Genomic DNA, 5,000 nt, shown 5'->3' with positions numbered 1-5,000 from the left:
GGAGACCGCCTGGGAATACCAGGTGCTGTAAGCTTTTTGGCATCTCTTTGCAATCAGCAGAGGACGCTGCTGCTCCTGCTTCAACAACCTGTTACTCTGCACCTGGCTGCACTTTTGGGGACGGGACAGCACAGATCACAATGTAAAGACACTTTTGTATTAAAATGTTACAAAGTTGACATGTTGAGAGCCAAAGCAACAAGCAAACGCTGAAAAGGAAAGGCTCCTGCGCTAGACATAAACACGTAGCTTCGTGCATGAAGGACATGATCGTCATGTTTAAAGAGGGTATTTGTCGCGCTCCCTCTCGCTTACGGCCATACCACTCTGAACACGCCCGATCTCGTCCGATCTCGGAAGCCAAGCAGGGTCGGGCCTGGTTAGTACTTGGATGGGAGACCGCCTGGGAATACCAGGTGCTGTAAGCTTTTTGGCATCTCTTTGCAATCAGCAGAGGACGCTGCTGCTCCTGCTTCAACAACCTGTTACTCTGCACCTGGCTGCACTTTTGGGGACGGGACAGCACAGATCACAATGTAAAGACACTTTTGTATTAAAATGTTACAAAGTTGACATGTTGAGAGCCAAAGCAACAAGCAAACGCTGAAAAGGAAAGGCTCCTGCGCTAGACATAAACACGTAGCTTCGTGCATGAAGGACATGATCGTCATGTTTAAAGAGGGTATTTGTCGCGCTCCCTCTCGCTTACGGCCATACCACTCTGAACACGCCCGATCTCGTCCGATCTCGGAAGCCAAGCAGGGTCGGGCCTGGTTAGTACTTGGATGGGAGACCGCCTGGGAATACCAGGTGCTGTAAGCTTTTTGGCATCTCTTTGCAATCAGCAGAGGACGCTGCTGCTCCTGCTTCAACAACCTGTTACTCTGCACCTGGCTGCACTTTTGGGGACGGGACAGCACAGATCACAATGTAAAGACACTTTTGTATTAAAATGTTACAAAGTTGACATGTTGAGAGCCAAAGCAACAAGCAAACGCTGAAAAGGAAAGGCTCCTGCGCTAGACATAAACACGTAGCTTCGTGCATGAAGGACATGATCGTCATGTTTAAAGAGGGTATTTGTCGCGCTCCCTCTCGCTTACGGCCATACCACTCTGAACACGCCCGATCTCGTCCGATCTCGGAAGCCAAGCAGGGTCGGGCCTGGTTAGTACTTGGATGGGAGACCGCCTGGGAATACCAGGTGCTGTAAGCTTTTTGGCATCTCTTTGCAATCAGCAGAGGACGCTGCTGCTCCTGCTTCAACAACCTGTTACTCTGCACCTGGCTGCACTTTTGGGGACGGGACAGCACAGATCACAATGTAAAGACACTTTTGTATTAAAATGTTACAAAGTTGACATGTTGAGAGCCAAAGCAACAAGCAAACGCTGAAAAGGAAAGGCTCCTGCGCTAGACATAAACACGTAGCTTCGTGCATGAAGGACATGATCGTCATGTTTAAAGAGGGTATTTGTCGCGCTCCCTCTCGCTTACGGCCATACCACTCTGAACACGCCCGATCTCGTCCGATCTCGGAAGCCAAGCAGGGTCGGGCCTGGTTAGTACTTGGATGGGAGACCGCCTGGGAATACCAGGTGCTGTAAGCTTTTTGGCATCTCTTTGCAATCAGCAGAGGACGCTGCTGCTCCTGCTTCAACAACCTGTTACTCTGCACCTGGCTGCACTTTTGGGGACGGGACAGCACAGATCACAATGTAAAGACACTTTTGTATTAAAATGTTACAAAGTTGACATGTTGAGAGCCAAAGCAACAAGCAAACGCTGAAAAGGAAAGGCTCCTGCGCTAGACATAAACACGTAGCTTCGTGCATGAAGGACATGATCGTCATGTTTAAAGAGGTATTTGTCGCGCTCCCTCTCGCTTACGGCCATACCACTCTGAACACGCCCGATCTCGTCCGATCTCGGAAGCCAAGCAGGGTCGGGCCTGGTTAGTACTTGGATGGGAGACCGCCTGGGAATACCAGGTGCTGTAAGCTTTTTGGCATCTCTTTGCAATCAGCAGAGGACGCTGCTGCTCCTGCTTCAACAACCTGTTACTCTGCACCTGGCTGCACTTTTGGGGACGGGACAGCACAGATCACAATGTAAAGACACTTTTGTATTAAAATGTTACAAAGTTGACATGTTGAGAGCCAAAGCAACAAGCAAACGCTGAAAAGGAAAGGCTCCTGCGCTAGACATAAACACGTAGCTTCGTGCATGAAGGACATGATCGTCATGTTTAAAGAGGGTATTTGTCGCGCTCCCTCTCGCTTACGGCCATACCACTCTGAACACGCCCGATCTCGTCCGATCTCGGAAGCCAAGCAGGGTCGGGCCTGGTTAGTACTTGGATGGGAGACCGCCTGGGAATACCAGGTGCTGTAAGCTTTTTGGCATCTCTTTGCAATCAGCAGAGGACGCTGCTGCTCCTGCTTCAACAACCTGTTACTCTGCACCTGGCTGCACTTTTGGGGACGGGACAGCACAGATCACAATGTAAAGACACTTTTGTATTAAAATGTTACAAAGTTGACATGTTGAGAGCCAAAGCAACAAGCAAACGCTGAAAAGGAAAGGCTCCTGCGCTAGACATAAACACGTAGCTTCGTGCATGAAGGACATGATCGTCATGTTTAAAGAGGGTATTTGTCGCGCTCCCTCTCGCTTACGGCCATACCACTCTGAACACGCCCGATCTCGTCCGATCTCGGAAGCCAAGCAGGGTCGGGCCTGGTTAGTACTTGGATGGGAGACCGCCTGGGAATACCAGGTGCTGTAAGCTTTTTGGCATCTCTTTGCAATCAGCAGAGGACGCTGCTGCTCCTGCTTCAACAACCTGTTACTCTGCACCTGGCTGCACTTTTGGGGACGGGACAGCACAGATCACAATGTAAAGACACTTTTGTATTAAAATGTTACAAAGTTGACATGTTGAGAGCCAAAGCAACAAGCAAACGCTGAAAAGGAAAGGCTCCTGCGCTAGACATAAACACGTAGCTTCGTGCATGAAGGACATGATCGTCATGTTTAAAGAGGGTATTTGTCGCGCTCCCTCTCGCTTACGGCCATACCACTCTGAACACGCCCGATCTCGTCCGATCTCGGAAGCCAAGCAGGGTCGGGCCTGGTTAGTACTTGGATGGGAGACCGCCTGGGAATACCAGGTGCTGTAAGCTTTTTGGCATCTCTTTGCAATCAGCAGAGGACGCTGCTGCTCCTGCTTCAACAACCTGTTACTCTGCACCTGGCTGCACTTTTGGGGACGGGACAGCACAGATCACAATGTAAAGACACTTTTGTATTAAAATGTTACAAAGTTGACATGTTGAGAGCCAAAGCAACAAGCAAACGCTGAAAAGGAAAGGCTCCTGCGCTAGACATAAACACGTAGCTTCGTGCATGAAGGACATGATCGTCATGTTTAAAGAGGGTATTTGTCGCGCTCCCTCTCGCTTACGGCCATACCACTCTGAACACGCCCGATCTCGTCCGATCTCGGAAGCCAAGCAGGGTCGGGCCTGGTTAGTACTTGGATGGGAGACCGCCTGGGAATACCAGGTGCTGTAAGCTTTTTGGCATCTCTTTGCAATCAGCAGAGGACGCTGCTGCTCCTGCTTCAACAACCTGTTACTCTGCACCTGGCTGCACTTTTGGGGACGGGACAGCACAGATCACAATGTAAAGACACTTTTGTATTAAAATGTTACAAAGTTGACATGTTGAGAGCCAAAGCAACAAGCAAACGCTGAAAAGGAAAGGCTCCTGCGCTAGACATAAACACGTAGCTTCGTGCATGAAGGACATGATCGTCATGTTTAAAGAGGGTATTTGTCGCGCTCCCTCTCGCTTACGGCCATACCACTCTGAACACGCCCGATCTCGTCCGATCTCGGAAGCCAAGCAGGGTCGGGCCTGGTTAGTACTTGGATGGGAGACCGCCTGGGAATACCAGGTGCTGTAAGCTTTTTGGCATCTCTTTGCAATCAGCAGAGGACGCTGCTGCTCCTGCTTCAACAACCTGTTACTCTGCACCTGGCTGCACTTTTGGGGACAGCACAGATCACAATGTAAAGACACTTTTGTATTAAAATGTTACAAAGTTGACATGTTGAGAGCCAAAGCAACAAGCAAACGCTGAAAAGGAAAGGCTCCTGCGCTAGACATAAACACGTAGCTTCGTGCATGAAGGACATGATCGTCATGTTTAAAGAGGGTATTTGTCGCGCTCCCTCTCGCTTACGGCCATACCACTCTGAACACGCCCGATCTCGTCCGATCTCGGAAGCCAAGCAGGGTCGGGCCTGGTTAGTACTTGGATGGGAGACCGCCTGGGAATACCAGGTGCTGTAAGCTTTTTGGCATCTCTTTGCAATCAGCAGAGGACGCTGCTGCTCCTGCTTCAACAACCTGTTACTCTGCACCTGGCTGCACTTTTGGGGACGGGACAGCACAGATCACAATGTAAAGACACTTTTGTATTAAAATGTTACAAAGTTGACATGTTGAGAGCCAAAGCAACAAGCAAACGCTGAAAAGGAAAGGCTCCTGCGCTAGACATAAACACGTAGCTTCGTGCATGAAGGACATGATCGTCATGTTTAAAGAGGGTATTTGTCGCGCTCCCTCTCGCTTACGGCCATACCACTCTGAACACGCCCGATCTCGTCCGATCTCGGAAGCCAAGCAGGGTCGGGCCTGGTTAGTACTTGGATGGGAGACCGCCTGGGAATACCAGGTGCTGTAAGCTTTTTCGCATCTCTTTGCAATCAGCAGAGGACGCTGCTGCTCCTGCTTCAACAACCTGTTACTCTGCACCTGGCTGCACTTTTGGGGACAGCACAGATCACAATGTAAAGACACTTTTGTATTAAAATGTTACAAAGTTGACATGTTGAGAGCCAAAGCAACAAGCAAACGCTGAAAAGGAAAGGCTCCTGCGCTAGACATAAACACGTAGCTTCGTGCATGAAGGACATGATCGTCATGTTTTT

General features: G+C 49.7%; 13 non-coding genes across 13 annotated transcripts in view; all 13 read left to right on the top strand.

The window, feature by feature from the left end:
- LOC130165879 (5S ribosomal RNA) overlaps positions 1-34 on the top strand; it is a 119-nt gene extending 85 nt beyond the window's left edge. Inside the window, exon 1 of the ribosomal RNA XR_008827058.1 lies at positions 1-34. This exon is cut by the window's left edge and continues 85 nt beyond it. This is a non-coding gene — a ribosomal RNA (5S ribosomal RNA).
- Positions 35-309: 275 nt separating this feature from the next.
- Positions 310-428, top strand: LOC130165878 (5S ribosomal RNA). Its single transcript, XR_008827057.1, has one exon. It is a non-coding gene; the product is annotated as a 5S ribosomal RNA (ribosomal RNA).
- Positions 429-703: 275 nt separating this feature from the next.
- Positions 704-822, top strand: LOC130165877 (5S ribosomal RNA). The gene has a single exon (XR_008827056.1). It is a non-coding gene; the product is annotated as a 5S ribosomal RNA (ribosomal RNA).
- A 275-nt stretch (positions 823-1,097) lies between these two features.
- LOC130165876 (5S ribosomal RNA) lies at positions 1,098-1,216 on the top strand. Its single transcript, XR_008827055.1, has one exon. It is a non-coding gene; the product is annotated as a 5S ribosomal RNA (ribosomal RNA).
- A 275-nt stretch (positions 1,217-1,491) lies between these two features.
- Positions 1,492-1,610, top strand: LOC130165874 (5S ribosomal RNA). Its single transcript, XR_008827053.1, has one exon. It is a non-coding gene; the product is annotated as a 5S ribosomal RNA (ribosomal RNA).
- A 274-nt stretch (positions 1,611-1,884) lies between these two features.
- On the top strand, positions 1,885-2,003 carry LOC130165872 (5S ribosomal RNA). Its single transcript, XR_008827052.1, has one exon. It is a non-coding gene; the product is annotated as a 5S ribosomal RNA (ribosomal RNA).
- Positions 2,004-2,278: 275 nt separating this feature from the next.
- LOC130165871 (5S ribosomal RNA) lies at positions 2,279-2,397 on the top strand. Its single transcript, XR_008827051.1, has one exon. It is a non-coding gene; the product is annotated as a 5S ribosomal RNA (ribosomal RNA).
- Positions 2,398-2,672: 275 nt separating this feature from the next.
- On the top strand, positions 2,673-2,791 carry LOC130165870 (5S ribosomal RNA). Its single transcript, XR_008827050.1, has one exon. It is a non-coding gene; the product is annotated as a 5S ribosomal RNA (ribosomal RNA).
- Positions 2,792-3,066: 275 nt separating this feature from the next.
- LOC130165869 (5S ribosomal RNA) lies at positions 3,067-3,185 on the top strand. The gene has a single exon (XR_008827049.1). It is a non-coding gene; the product is annotated as a 5S ribosomal RNA (ribosomal RNA).
- A 275-nt stretch (positions 3,186-3,460) lies between these two features.
- LOC130165868 (5S ribosomal RNA) lies at positions 3,461-3,579 on the top strand. Its single transcript, XR_008827048.1, has one exon. It is a non-coding gene; the product is annotated as a 5S ribosomal RNA (ribosomal RNA).
- A 275-nt stretch (positions 3,580-3,854) lies between these two features.
- Positions 3,855-3,973, top strand: LOC130165867 (5S ribosomal RNA). The gene has a single exon (XR_008827047.1). It is a non-coding gene; the product is annotated as a 5S ribosomal RNA (ribosomal RNA).
- A 270-nt stretch (positions 3,974-4,243) lies between these two features.
- Positions 4,244-4,362, top strand: LOC130165866 (5S ribosomal RNA). The gene has a single exon (XR_008827046.1). It is a non-coding gene; the product is annotated as a 5S ribosomal RNA (ribosomal RNA).
- A 275-nt stretch (positions 4,363-4,637) lies between these two features.
- Positions 4,638-4,756, top strand: LOC130165865 (5S ribosomal RNA). The gene has a single exon (XR_008827045.1). It is a non-coding gene; the product is annotated as a 5S ribosomal RNA (ribosomal RNA).
- The last annotated feature ends 244 nt before the right edge of the window (positions 4,757-5,000 follow it).

Source organism: Seriola aureovittata, chromosome 24 (assembly GCF_021018895.1).
Source record: "Seriola aureovittata isolate HTS-2021-v1 ecotype China chromosome 24, ASM2101889v1, whole genome shotgun sequence".
In the NCBI taxonomy this organism is placed as follows: domain Eukaryota; kingdom Metazoa; phylum Chordata; class Actinopteri; order Carangiformes; family Carangidae; genus Seriola; species Seriola aureovittata.
The sequence above is the reverse complement of the archived record's forward strand: the minus strand, read 5'-3'. Positions and strand labels throughout refer to the sequence as shown.